Here is a 13965-nt window from a genome sequence, read left to right as displayed (position 1 = left end):
AATGCAAATCAATATTTGACTATTGGTCAGACTAAAGCCTAGGTTGAATGTGCAAATCTAGAATCCAAAACACAACCATTACACACACACACACACACACACACACACATTAATCTAAAGCTCTCAGTGTTACATACAGTGTACAATATTCTTTTAGAGCACATGCTAATTTTACTTATTGCCTGAGACGTTTAAGAACTTTTATAACCTTAGTGGCAAGGACATTTGTGAATAAATTCAAAATAATCTTCATTAGACTGTGTATACATTTGAATATCCTCAATTTGTATAAGCACACCTGCTTCTCTGCATTTTCCTAATAGCCTAAGATGCACTGTAATTGGGTGTTTGCTGCTCCTTCAAGTGCACTAAAGACCCGTGACAGGATGAGATAACTCCACAGAAGCGAACCCCAGCATCAGCTCAATATGAAGAACAGTGCTCTCAGGTTCTTAATTCTCACAGGTTTTGTCAAAGTGGCTCTCTGTGGGATGGTTTCCTATCACAGTGAGAAAGTGACATGGGCACAGGCAAGAGAATACTGTAGATCGATCAATGCCGATTTTCTCTTGATCAGCAACAAGGAGGAAAATGATCAAATTGTCTCGCTCCGACAAGGCAACCCGCAGGACCTCACCTGGATTGGCCTCTACCAAGATGACAATAATATCTGGAAGTGGGCAGGAGGAATAAATGCATCGTTCAACTGGATAAAATTGCTGAACCCAGGAGGCGGCAGATGTGTGGCATTAAATGTAGACGGCTGGTACAAAAAGAACTGTGACACTGACACATTCTCATTCTTCTGTTTCCATAGCCACCTCGTTTTGGTGAAGGAAAAAAAGACGTGGGAAGAGTCGATGGATCATTGTCGTCAGAAGAACGGTGATCTGGTTAGCCTGAGCTCTGATTCTGCTGTGCTTAAAACCCTGTATGCTAGCAAAGATGCCCAGGCAGACCATGTGTGGACCGGCCTGCGCTACCTAGGTGACAAATGGCTGTGGGTGCACGGAGAGGAAATGGAGTTCCAGGTCTGGAAACAGGGGAAGATGCCACATTGCCCTGCCATAACTCACCGCTGTGGAGCCTTCTCACTGAAGGGATGGTACTGGGAAAGTTGGGACTGTACAGACAAACTCAGCTTTGTCTGCCATTATACTCTAGCATGATACATAGATCAAAGTATGTATGTTCTCTTTCCAAGATAACAGAGAATATTCTAGTGCTACGAGGGTGTGCTAGAATTTACCAGTTGATTAGTAAAGTAATAAAGATATTAAAGGATAGTAATAATGTTTGAGCTGTTATATGTATCCATGTTTTTACAGACACATTAAGAGCTGAAATTATTCATGCACAGGGCATAATATGCAATCTATTATTATTATTATTATTATTATTATTATTATTATTATTATTATCTTTCCTCAGTCTTTCCCTCTCTCTATCTAGAACCTTTAGTCTTTGGTCTTTTATTTACTACATACCCACTCACCTTGTGCAACCTCATATTATATCCACTCAATAAATCGTCATATCCTGTTAGTCTTTGTCATGTGTCATTGTATTATCCTCAATTTGTATAAGCACACCTGTGTATAGGTTCCTCTGCATTTTCCTAACAGCCTAAGATGCACTGTAATTGGGTATTTGCTGCTCCTTCAAGTGTACTAAAGGCCCATGACAGGATGGGATAACTCCACAGAAGCGAACCTTAGCTCAATATGAAGAACAGTGCTCTCAGGTTCTTAATTCTCACAGGTCTTGTCAAGGTGGCTCTCTGGGCTCTATGGGGACGTTATATTTGTCCCTGGAGCAGTGACGTGGTCAAATGCAAGAGAATACTGCAGATATAATAACATGGATCTTGTCATGATCAGCAACCCGGAGAAAAATGAAATAGTTCTAGTTAAATAGTGAGTGTTTTGAGACAAAAGGCAATGAACATGGTTATTCTGGTTACACTGGAGATGGTGTATATACAGTACCTGTGTGTGTGTGTGTGTAGTTGATGTGAGTACAGCAAATTAACCAGCGCCGTCATCCTAGCTGATGTGACCTTTTTGAACTGTTGCTGTTGTTACACCCTGACAGCCTATACATGCCTGCTGTAATGGTTCACTTACCCAGCTCACCAGGCTAGAGGCTACCGCTGTCCATACAGCTTCTGTAAAGCTGAGTGGGTGCAAAGGTCAGTGTGGTGTTTGCTGATAGCTGCTCGGCAATCACTCTGAACAAGGCCGTATCACATTGTTCAAGATTATTCTCAGGGCTACACTCACACCGTTTTGCTATACTACTCACACGAGTATTATTCCATTCACATACACACAATTTAAAAGCAATTTAGGGTTTGCGGACAAGAGGAGCCAGTGATTATACCACCAACCAAATGACTGATGACATGTTCTGCCATGCAAATGATCAGATGCATTCAATCCTAAGACTTTAAAATAATTTTTGATAAATAATAATAAGAACCTTAATGAATAACAATGAAATAATTTAGAAGTGGCAATGTAAGAAGTATTCAAATATTTGTGTTGATACCACCAGATAAAAATAAGTGAAAATAATGGGATAAAAAGTTTTACCTGCATAAAAATAAATAATGATTGGTAGCAAACTGAAACTGGCCACTTTATTATATCAAGTGGAAAGTTTAACCTGCAAACATTTTTTCCTGGAGAAATGCCCGAGCATAAACTGGAAATATTGACAGCATTTATTGAAGTGAGTGAGTGAGGTCTACTTTCCACTACTACAGATGAAACACAGAAAAAATAAATAGTTACTAATAGTTTGTACTACTTGTGTTTCCAGTACAGCACAGTATAGTAAATACTGTACCACCACCTAGTGGGGATGCTTCGTCGTTTCAGCTAAAGGTTGTTGTTCAAAGATGGGGACAGACATTTTTCCTAATTAGTCCTTAAAAACACGAACCGTTCTCGACAAGGACAGACTATCAAAGTCAACATTAGCTTTGGATTAAAACCAAACTAAAAGTGGTTTCAGGGCCGTTTTAAAACTCGTCACAGCCAAACTTAAGGAGACACCAGTTTACACATACGTGTACTTACTTGAAAGGCTGTGGGAGGTTTTGTATCCAGGGAGGAGCTGCTAACACGTGACGTATTTTTCTTTAGTTTAATAAGGGTCTTACTTTCCCGCCAAAACGTGACTACCGTGACATAACATACCAATTACCGTAAGGGACGTAATGAGTCACGTCTCTTACCGTAAATGACATTTAAGTCGAGCACTGAGGGGGCACAACTTACACAAGGTAATGACATCATCCAATGTATGGCTTTTATTGACTATACCTAACTGGAATTTGGATATCAAGTCAAAAGAAATTATAAAAATGAAATTAGCAACACATAACTCTGTCCATTAATGTATATTTCTTCTCAGAAGTTGCAGCTTGGGGTGGAGTAAAAAAATTAGTTAAAGCAACATTTCAGAAAAAAATTTTCAGAGTGTTATAGCACTGTGATAAATGTGGTCAGCTGTACACGTGTCAAAAACTGACAACTGTGCTAACAACTAAACATCAAGCAGGTGCAACAACACAAGACATAGCAGTCAGCTAATATTACTTACTAGTCCAACAGCAAGAGTCTTTCAGTTTTTCAGCCTCTATTTTTATTTAAGTGTGGCCAACGACTTAAAAGTTACTCTTGTCCTGCAGCTTTTTGGTTGGTCAATCAATTTTCTTCTCTTAACTTCTTCCATCAAGTACGGAGCCCCTAAAGGGACATGGTGAAAGAAAAAAAAATGGAAGTGTTTCTGGTGCGCACCAGAAAGTTTCTTGTGCGCACCAGAAAGTTTCTCGTGCTCCAGAACACTTTCCTCGTGCGCACCAGAAACTTTCTCGTGCTCACCAGAAACTTTCCTGCGCACTGAAACTTTCTCTTCTGTGCGCACCAGAAACTTTTTAGTGGCAGTTTTCTGGTGCGCACGAGAAACTTCTGGTGCGCACCAGAAACTGCCCACTAAAACTTTCTGGTGCGCACGAGAAACTTTCTGGTGCGCACGAGAAACTTTCGGTGCGCACCAGAAACACTTCCATTTTTTTTCTTTCACCATGTCCCTTTTTTCTTTCACCATGTCCCTTTAGGGCAGTGTTTCTCAATCCTGGTCCTCGGGGGCCGCTGCCCTGCATGTTTTAGATGTTTCCTGCTCCACCACACACTGATTCACATGATCAGCTCGTCATCAAGCTCTGGCAGTGGCTGATAACGAGCCACTCATTTGAATCAGGTGTGGTGGAGCAGAAAAATCTAAAACATGCAGGGCAGCGGCCCCCGAGGACCAGGATTGAGAAACACTGCTTTAGGGGCTCCGTAATCAAGGTTTCTTTCACCTCTAACATTATGTCCATAGAGCCTGCAGAGGCTGGTCGCATTGCCTGCTTACCCAGGCTCCGGTTCTGGCACAACACAGGCTCTACTCCCTGTCAAACTACTCCGTGCCCTGGGGCTGTGATACAGCTATCAAACTGAGCTAACATTAGCTAAGAGCAGCTAAAGTTTGTAGCAGTTACTTCACTGTCCATCAATACACTCTGTAAATTATCAAGACTTGAGGCACAGGATGATATGATCCAGATTCACCATAATAACAAGTGGTGTGTGACTTCTTCTTCTCGTACTTCTCGTGGGTGATTGTACGTGGAACACAAGATCACCTAGGGCAGGCATACAGGGCATAGAGGTGGAATAAGAGTTACCATTCACCTGACTGCAAGCCAGTGTAGTATAAAAATGCCACAGTGTTGCTGTAATAAGTGTCTCCTCAGGCCTTCTGTTCCCCCTCAAAGCATCTGCTCCTCGTCCTGATCTTGGCTATAGGACAAATTACAGAAGCCTATTTTAAGTTGCTCTAAATTTAACATTATAACCCACATACATCTACACTGTATGTTTTTAATGTAAATTATATAATATATAATAACTAAGAATATAGTGATGCCCAGGGATATTCAAAAAGCAGTCCACCAAGCCATTTTTGAGTGTTACACTGCCATCTGTTGGAACAAAATCGGCATTGCATTTTAGGTGATATTTTTTTTGTCATGTCACACATATCTGCCTGATCTATGGATTACAAACATTTTTGACAGTGCCCCCTACAAAAAATGTGATTCTTTAGACTTAATGGAGATATTTGAAAACCATAAAACTTCATATTCTGGGTTATTGTGTTGATCTTATGACACCTAAAATGATTAAAGGCTTTGGCAGTAGGTTAGAAGTCGACAACAATGTATAAGATAAAGGACCTCTTTGTCTCGTGACGCATGTACAATGATTCATGGGTTATTAGCAGTTCAGTTCTCGGATTTCTAGTATTTTAAATTAAACCTTTGACCTAATATGTAAATGTCCCTATGATGTGTCATTTATTATCCTTTATTTGTAATAAAAAAAAATCTCGGCACGACATCTGGAAGCTGCGTCAAAATGAGGTAGTTTACGGTAAAACGGCGTCCATTACCATGTGATTTCACCGATGTTTGTAAACATGCGTCAGCCACATGTGATTCTGGCTATGAGGAAAGACTCTCCAGCCGCCCGGCCAACCAGCGGCTGGGGGAGTGTCAGGGGCGGGGTTCCCGTGTTGCGCTATGGAAAATCGTTAGGGGGATACACTGTGATAAACGTATGCTCCGAGATTGATAATACCGACAATAAGGCTGAAACAGGGACCTGGTGGACTGTCCATTCACAGGAAGACCAGGTCTGAGCGGGGCTGGTTGAGACTGCTTTGGCACGGGAGGGAAACAGGCTTGAGATAAACACGTAAGTTATTTATGTTATTATAAGGCGAGAGCCACATAATGCTGCGTATGTTGCGTAGAGAATATCACTGTGTAATTCATAACCATTCCAGTGCTGGGTGGGAAGGTAACAATAAAAAGCCCAGAGGCACTGTTGTAAAAGTGTAAAGAATAAAGGAAAAAAGAGAATACAAGCCGCTGTTTTGTAGGCAAACAGGGGGCTTCATGTTAGAAAGGGGTTATAAACACTTTTTAAATCATGTGTGTTTCATCATCGACGTGACAACAGGTAAATTAAACTGCGTCAGCGAGAAGGACCGACAAACCACATTAAATCCAGTGGGACTTTCCGCCGCGATGGTGAAACATGCTGCGCCGGCATGACAGCGTAGTTGTCCAGGCTCTGAAACTTAAGCTGTGCTGTGAATTTAATGTTAAAACGGAGACGTAAACAAAGCGTGGTGTCGGTGGGGATGGCGTGTGAAGGAAGAGCTCGGAATAGGATGCTGCGCAAGAGATGGATAGTGCGTAATCCTGTTGTGGGAGAGGACGATATTACGCAGTTCGTATTGGCACGACCATTTAACACCTCATGGCTTCATGCGCTGTGTTTTTTTTATCAAAGAAAAAGAACACTTTTAATATATATATATATATAGTATATAATTTTATAATTTTTTTTTTTTTTTTTTAAGCAGGAGAAATATACTTTCCAAACGTGGTCACCCATAGAGTGTTGTTCTGTTGTTTATGTATTATTTCAGAGGAAGAAGTTCAGATTCAAGTTAGCGACACAATGGTGACGCAGCGTATTTTATCTCTCAGGTGTTAAACAACATTTGCTGCGTCACAGAGATCCCAGGGGGTTCTTAATAGTAATCTGGCTTTTTAGTGCGCACTTGATATGACGAAAACAAGATATATTTCCCAAACATAGGGGGTGCTATTGAGTTACACAATCCTCGGGCTGAATCATTTACTGTAAAGGGATGTTGACACAAAGGTATTCCTCATCTCTTCCTGATCGCTTTCACTTTAAATTTCTGGGGTTTATTTTACCCTCATTTTGTACTGATGGCATAGATAAATATATCTGATTATGCAACTAACTTGTGGTTTTGTAGTCCTCAAATCTGTTGTTATTGTGAGAAATCCATCAGGACCTCTTAATGCACACCTGCCAGAACACAACAGGACTCTGACACGCCTGATGTGATGACACTGTTGCTGTTGACGCCACACTCTCTGGCTGCTTGTAGCTTCCTAATGACCCTAGTGAATGAGGGCGTGGTGCCTCATGCTGCTTACCTGCCAGAGGGATGGGGGATGAAGCGCTCGCCTGCCTCACAGAGCTTCCGAGGTGAAAATCAGACGCGCAGGAGGAGCAGACTCCTTCCTGCCAAGCGGATTTGTTCGGTCTGTGGGTGAATCAGCAGTAGACCTCATGAGTTACTAAACCATTGGCAAGGAAATAGAAAGAGAGAGAGAGAGAGAGAGAGAGAGAGACGGGGAGGGGAGGAGAGGTAAGGGGAGCTTTAGAACTTTAATTATGTGTACTGAATAGAAACTTGACTCCCGAGGGAATGTCACTATGGTAGTTTTGAAACAAACAGGTAAAGGTCATGGGAGGATGTACAAGTTTGCTGAAAGAGTGTCAGGGATGGTGTTACTGCAGAGCCCTTGTGCTTATTTGCATTGTTCTGACCAAAACTCATCAGAATATTTTCACTGACCGTGAGTAACATGTTGGCTGCAGTTGTTAATATTAACTATGTCTTCTGAGGCTGACTAGTAGGACAAGTGACCCACTTTTACAGACAAGGAAACGTGACCTCAATAGTTATTTTGCCGTTCTTTCAGGGAGGGGCGATGCCTCTCAAGTCAAACAAACAGAGGAGCCCAGTACAAGCGGGCTAAATGCGATGCACTCAGCCTAGTTTTATTCAGAGTTCTTGGAGAGATTTCACAATAATGCTGTTATTGAGTACAAAAAAAAAAAAACCCAAAAAAACAATCCCTGCTTTTTCAGCTGGAGCAAATGCAATTCAGCAGATGCTATCGGGCCAAAAAACTAGATGCAGCAAACGAGACTCCTGAACAGAAACAGTGTGAATCTACGGATGGATGTGTTAACAGCAGAGGCCAGCATCACCTGTAGCCCATGTAAAACTTCAGAGAAAAAAATGGTGAGCGACCCACTGCCTTTTAAAAGAGATCCCTCCTACTCACAGATTATAGAATCATAGGTGGCACAGAGCCAAGAGATGACAGTGCTAAAATTAAACCCGGAGCACTGCTGGCCTCGCTAGATGATGATGTATTAATAGACAAGTGTGAGGCAGCATTCATTTGCAGGTATCATTAGCAGCTAGACACCATAACATGCTGTAAGACTGGCTGAAAACCTGCTAAGATACTGTGTTGAAACTCACAGTACCTCTTCTTACTGCCATTATTAATAGCCTTGTTTCTATGTGCAGAGGTATGTATTAACTTCTGTTAATATTTTTATTTAAAGATGTACAATACATAGGAGGGTGAAACAGTGAGACAGCTTATTGCTACATCTTATAGACTTTTACCCCCAGCTATATAACTCGTGAAGCGGCTCCTGTTATCAGCGTGGCATCTGATATTTCCCAACAGGCAGAGCAGGAGCCAGAAGAGGGTGACAAAGTGTAAATCAGCTCTTCCGTCTGTGTCCTTCCCATTTATTTCCGCCCACCAGCAGATAGAACAAACAAAGTGTCAGGCTCATCTAAACGTGTTAAGGCTCTTACATCTCCAAACATTTCACAATTTGTTGATCGGAAGAGAAAATGATTCAATGTGAAAGGCGATATCCAGGCTATTGCACAATCCAAACACAATTGCTACTTTTAGCACAGCAGGAACTAAAGTCTGCGCCACCTTTGGCTATAATATTTGTCCAAGTATCATGTGATTCCTTTATAATGCCACAATTTGATGGTAATACATACAGTACGTACATATATACATATAGACAATAGACAAACAATAGCATTTTGAGCAAAAATATTCTGTAGTTTCACCTGACTGCGCAAATGTTGAGAGGTGGTTTAAAAACACATTACCTAGATGAGTTTGCCCCTCTCACTCCTGATAAATTAGGACCTCTAATCTGTAAGAGGATTAAGCCTACCCTATTTGCACGTGCACACATGTACACAACCCCATCCGCCTAACCACCCCACTGTTACGCGCACACACTGTGACACACATCCAGGTATTCAGTGTTCATTTTACGTCACTTACTCTAATGTGACCCAACCCAGTTTGGCCTCTAACAGTCTGATGCACAGTCAGACAGTGTTTACCTAAATGGATGTGCTATTGTGTGACTCTTAAATCAGAAAAATTTAATCGATTTGTTTCTGATTGAAAAGCTATTTGTGTTTTTCACTTTAATTTAGCTTTTAAATATGTTTGATATGACGGTTCTGAATGAAACAAGTTCATTTTTGTTTTTGTTTTAAAATGGGCTGATGCGCCTTTAACTAAGCAGTAGATGGTCAGGTGACTTGGAACGGGGAAAAAAAAAATGCTTTGATGCAGAAAGCAGCCTCTGAGCACACAATAGTCGGGCCGAAAAGAGCTTGTAGTAAAAAAGAACCAGAGAGCAAGAGAGAGGTAGATGCAGCCTTCACAAACAGCCATGCTACACAGGAGGAGCAGCAAAAAACAAGGAGAAGACGGACCAAAGCAGTGCTGCTTTTATACCACACAGTCTGCCTGAGTTATTCTCGAAGAGGACTCTGTGTTTATGTAAATACTGGTAGTTTCGAAATCGAGGATATTTTAATATTTTGTACATGTCCGTGAAACAATGTTGACCATCATATATGCCCAAATTTGATATAAGCATATAATCCGTACAGCTGCTGTTGTTTTAGAAGCCAATATACTAAACTAGAAGTGAAGAGGATTAGGGAGTGACAGACAGGGAAACTGTCCCCGAAAGACACATGAAGGTTTTGGATTAGTTGCTACGTCACCTTTTCCCTTCAACAGAACAACAGCGCCCGAGACTCTGACAAGGCAGATAATGCCAGTGTTTTAATGCTAGACCTACAAATAGAATCCAGTGAGTTTTCATTAATTGCATTGGTATTATGCTGTCATTTCAAAAGAAAATAAGAACATTAATAGTGACAGTAGACATGCTATACATGCTTCATAGGAATGGACAACAGGGGTTCATACTAATGAATCCTTACCTATTTCAGGATTAATTTTTTACTTCTTGTACCACAGTCAACCCCACTTGGACCAGGAGCAGGACTGGATGCCTGAGCCAGACCCAGGAGAGGACACAGTATCCTATTGTGCACTACAAAGAAGTCTACAGGGAGCTGCGGAGGGCTATTTTTCCTCAGTATGATTCATAGACAGTTTTTGTTGGGGTTCATCTCTGGTGCCAGTCTGTTGCCGTGTCCTTTCTTACGCTGAGATCTTGGTCATCCGATGCACTTGAGATGCTGTGTCATTCTTTGAGGAACTGACCGTGACTCAGTGCTTCTTCTCATTGGTCTTGGTGCCAGCAAAGAGTCTGCAGCTTCCTGAGTTTCGGGTTCCTTTTTTGTCAGTCTCTGTTTCGTGGAAAGAGCTAGAACTCCAATACTGGCATTTGGAAATACCACAAACTGATCTATAGACTAAAGCATGCTATGTTTGTTGCACATATTAGTTTTTATAGTTAGTAAAATCCAGTGTGCGCAAATATTTGCCTTTACGATGCGTGTGATAAAGCAGGTGGGTATTCTGTTTCCCATTAAATAACACAAAAGTTGAAATGATGGTTATCAAACATTCTTTTATGTAATTTCAACACCACAACTGAACTTGAAGGCAGCGTTTCAAACAAACTGCAAAAGCTTACTTAGACAAAAAAAGGTTTTGAGAAATCGGAGTTCTCCCTATCGAGTAGCCATTAAAACAACAGATCTGTGACCTTAAGTACTGGAATTTGTATTTCAGCCAGAACAAAAACAAATCGGTTATTCAACTTTTTTTTCTGTCTTTGTTCATTTGTCCAGGATAACATCCCGTTACCGTACCCCGTCTCCTATCCATATCTCTTTATCTTCTTCTACTCTACGAATTTCAGCATATTCCTTCGCACAAATCAAACGTACCCATTTAGAAGCCTCTTTTATGATGGTAGTACAATAATTTACTTTGTAAAATGCATGAACATGTTGATTTTTTTTTTGTTTATTTTTTTGCAGAATGGGACATGGCTTCTCAAGGTGTTTTGTCCAAAGGCATCCTCCCCAGGGAACCGGTTTCAGGTGGTGACTTAGAGTATAAAATCCCATCTAGCACCATTTGAAATCGGTGTTCTTGAGCAGGAACAGACCTCAGGAACGATGACGACACTGACAGCATCACTCACTAAGTTGTCAGAAAGTTTAGGATTGCAGATTGGGGCATTGTTAGCATCCAAATTTTACACATTTTACAATTACACATTAAGTCATGAATATATGAGGATATCCACTGATGATGGCAAATATGTGTCAGTTGGTTATCTGGATCAGTTCTTTATACAGCATACACCACCGTGATCAGAACTAGGAGAAGAAGGTCTCGGATAAATCCAGTACCCCTCTCACCAGGGCTGACCGTTTTCGTCTGGTGTTCAGAGTTTCCATCATGTCTAGCACCATTTGAAATCGGTTACAATGTGGAGGGACTATCAACAAACCTCTGCTTCTCCAGTTGCATGATGAGTTCTCTTAAAGTACCAGAAGATGGCAGCATTGAGCTGCCTGCCATGCAATCACTGAAGGCCATCAGGTTTGTTTGTTTATATAGGACCATTGAAGTTTTGAAGGTTTTCCTGAATGATCCTTATGAGGTACAAAACCAGCAAAGCTCTTGAAACAAAGCACAACTCTATTACATTGAGTTTCTCTTTAAGTGTGTTTGCTTTTTGCTTGCTTAATCATCAGTCATGCTGTAAGTTTCATTTATCTTGTCTCGTAGTTTTCTTCCAGGGACAGACGAGAAAGAGATTATCTAGTCAAATGCTAAAAGTACTTCTGAGGTTGTGTATCTGCCCAGTGCTGAGCTGTCACAGTTTTTTCCCCCCTCATATTTAAAGACTAAAACAGTGCAACATGGTATCCATAGCACTATACTGAATATCCATTAATAAAGGTTTCATTCAACTTTGTAGGCTACAGTGTTTCATGTATTATGGCCTATTGTTCAAATGAAGTTGATTGAAGTAAATGAAGTTTTTTTTATATAGAAATGTAACAAATGTATATTCATTGTGTTTATTAAATATCGCCATCATGTCCCCTCTGTTTGGTTTTAAGGAACAGTGACAGAAGTTTGACTTCACCCTCTATATGCTGTCACTAAACCATTGTAATCTGTCTCTGACCCACAGAGCAGAGAGGCAATTCTTTTGAATTTCAGTGCTTAAAGTTCAGTTTAATTACAGCATGTAATCTGTTAATGCACGCCTGCCTGATTTTCTCTCTTCATTATGTGGAGACTCAAAGGAGTTTAGCCAATATGAGTCTAAAACTTTTTTTTTTAAATCGGGATGTCGTTTAGCTCAGTCAGTAGAGCATCCTCTCCATGTGTGGGGGCTTAGTCCTTGCCACGGCAGCCCATGGCCCAGGATTGGAGTCCGACCTGTGGCTCTTTCCTGCATGTCATTCCCCAATCTCTCTCTCCTCACATTTCCTGTCGCTCTCCGAGCTGTCTCTGTCAGATAAATAAAATCTTTAAAAAAAAAATCAAGCCCACAAATGACAACCCTGTTACCCTCCACGTGTCACATTGTTGACATACACATTAATGTAGTTGTCTTTTTGCATAAATGAGGGGGAATTCTTAATTAAAATTTATGACTGATTAACCCACCATGTCAAGGTTAAAAGCAGGTTAACAGAAAAAGCAATTATGAATCTACACTCAATTGAGCATTTTATTTGGTACAGGAGCGTTATACTTCATGAAGGTTATAATATTCAGTTTTAGTTAAAACTGTTCTGGTGTTCATTTTTTGCAGATGTTGCAATGTATTTCACTATGCTGACGGGCATTTCTGTTATTTTGCGCTATTATTAAACACTGTTTATATCAATGAGGGTAAGCTAAAAAAAACAAATAACAGATATTATCAACAAAACCAGACACTGATTTGCTATAAATTATACATCTGACATCACTTACCAAACACTGAACTCTTTACAGCTTATCAAATCCTGATCTGACATTTCTCTTACAGGAGAGTAACTGCTAAGTAGTATCGTCCATCACAGCTTTCTAATTACCTGTCGCTACCTGCTGACTTTCAAACAGAGGAATAAGTTGTTGATGAGTCATCACTAAATTGAAAAGACTGAAATGCTACCCTTGTAAAAGGGTAGACATCTCTGCCCCCAACACAACTTTATTTTTATCTCTGATGTCTGCAAGAAGCCAATCTGGTGTATGGGTAAGGATATTCATAGCATGTGAGTGTGTTGCTATATCAACAGCAAATAAGAGCAAACTCACTTGGCAACTTATTCAATGTCTTTTCACTTTAGAGTGATTGTGAGTCATAAGGAGTGTCTCAATTATACATGACATCAGCAGCAGCATCCTTAGACAGCCCTGTTTTGCCTTAAAATAACAGTTTGAAAATAACTTTGGGTGAATGGTGCCTCTGTCATTTCCACTCTGTAACTCATATGACTGATTTCGCCCTATGTAACTTGTTTGATCCAGGTGCAATCATCCATGAGAAGGGCATAATGTATAATGGCACACACCAACAACTCACTGCTTTTGTTCATAAAATAAGATAAGATAGATCCCACGTTGGGGAAATCAAGAAGTTAAAAAGTTATGCTGAAGAAAGTCATGAAGTCATGCTGGTGTTAAAAGAGTCTGACAGCTGTTGGAATGAAGGACCTGTGGTAGCACTCCTTCTTACATGGTGTGAGGTAATGTAAAAGTAATCATAACAAATGCTTATGCATATTTATGACAGCAGTAAATAAGTGAATAGCACACTGAGACTTGAAATCACAAAAAAGTTTTGCATAATGTTGCTTTAAGGTTGGAATATACTAAAAAATACCTTGTTCAGCTACGTCCGAAGGCTATGTAAGCTGTTTCTGGTGTTTATAAGTAATCCAAATGGCCAC

The 13965-nt window shown here is 40.5% G+C and overlaps 2 long non-coding RNA genes across 3 annotated transcripts in view; one reads left to right on the top strand and one right to left on the bottom strand.

Annotated features, from left to right (window-relative positions):
* The window catches only part of LOC113745845 (uncharacterized), a 29275-nt gene extending 26084 nt beyond the window's left edge, over positions 1-3191 (bottom strand). For both annotated transcript variants that reach the window (XR_003462449.1, XR_003462448.1), the window contains exon 1: positions 3084-3191. This is a non-coding gene — a long non-coding RNA (uncharacterized LOC113745845). The remainder of the gene's footprint in view (positions 1-3083) is intronic.
* A 2377-nt stretch (positions 3192-5568) lies between these two features.
* Positions 5569-11987, top strand: LOC109139655 (uncharacterized). The gene is made up of 2 exons (XR_002042252.2): positions 5569-5810; positions 10064-11987. It is a non-coding gene; the product is annotated as an uncharacterized LOC109139655 (long non-coding RNA).
* Positions 11988-13965: the final 1978 nt, after the last annotated feature.

This window comes from Larimichthys crocea, chromosome VI (genome assembly GCF_000972845.2).
Source record: "Larimichthys crocea isolate SSNF chromosome VI, L_crocea_2.0, whole genome shotgun sequence".
Lineage (NCBI taxonomy): Eukaryota > Metazoa > Chordata > Actinopteri > Sciaenidae > Larimichthys > Larimichthys crocea.
This window is presented reverse-complemented; position numbering and strand designations above follow the sequence as displayed.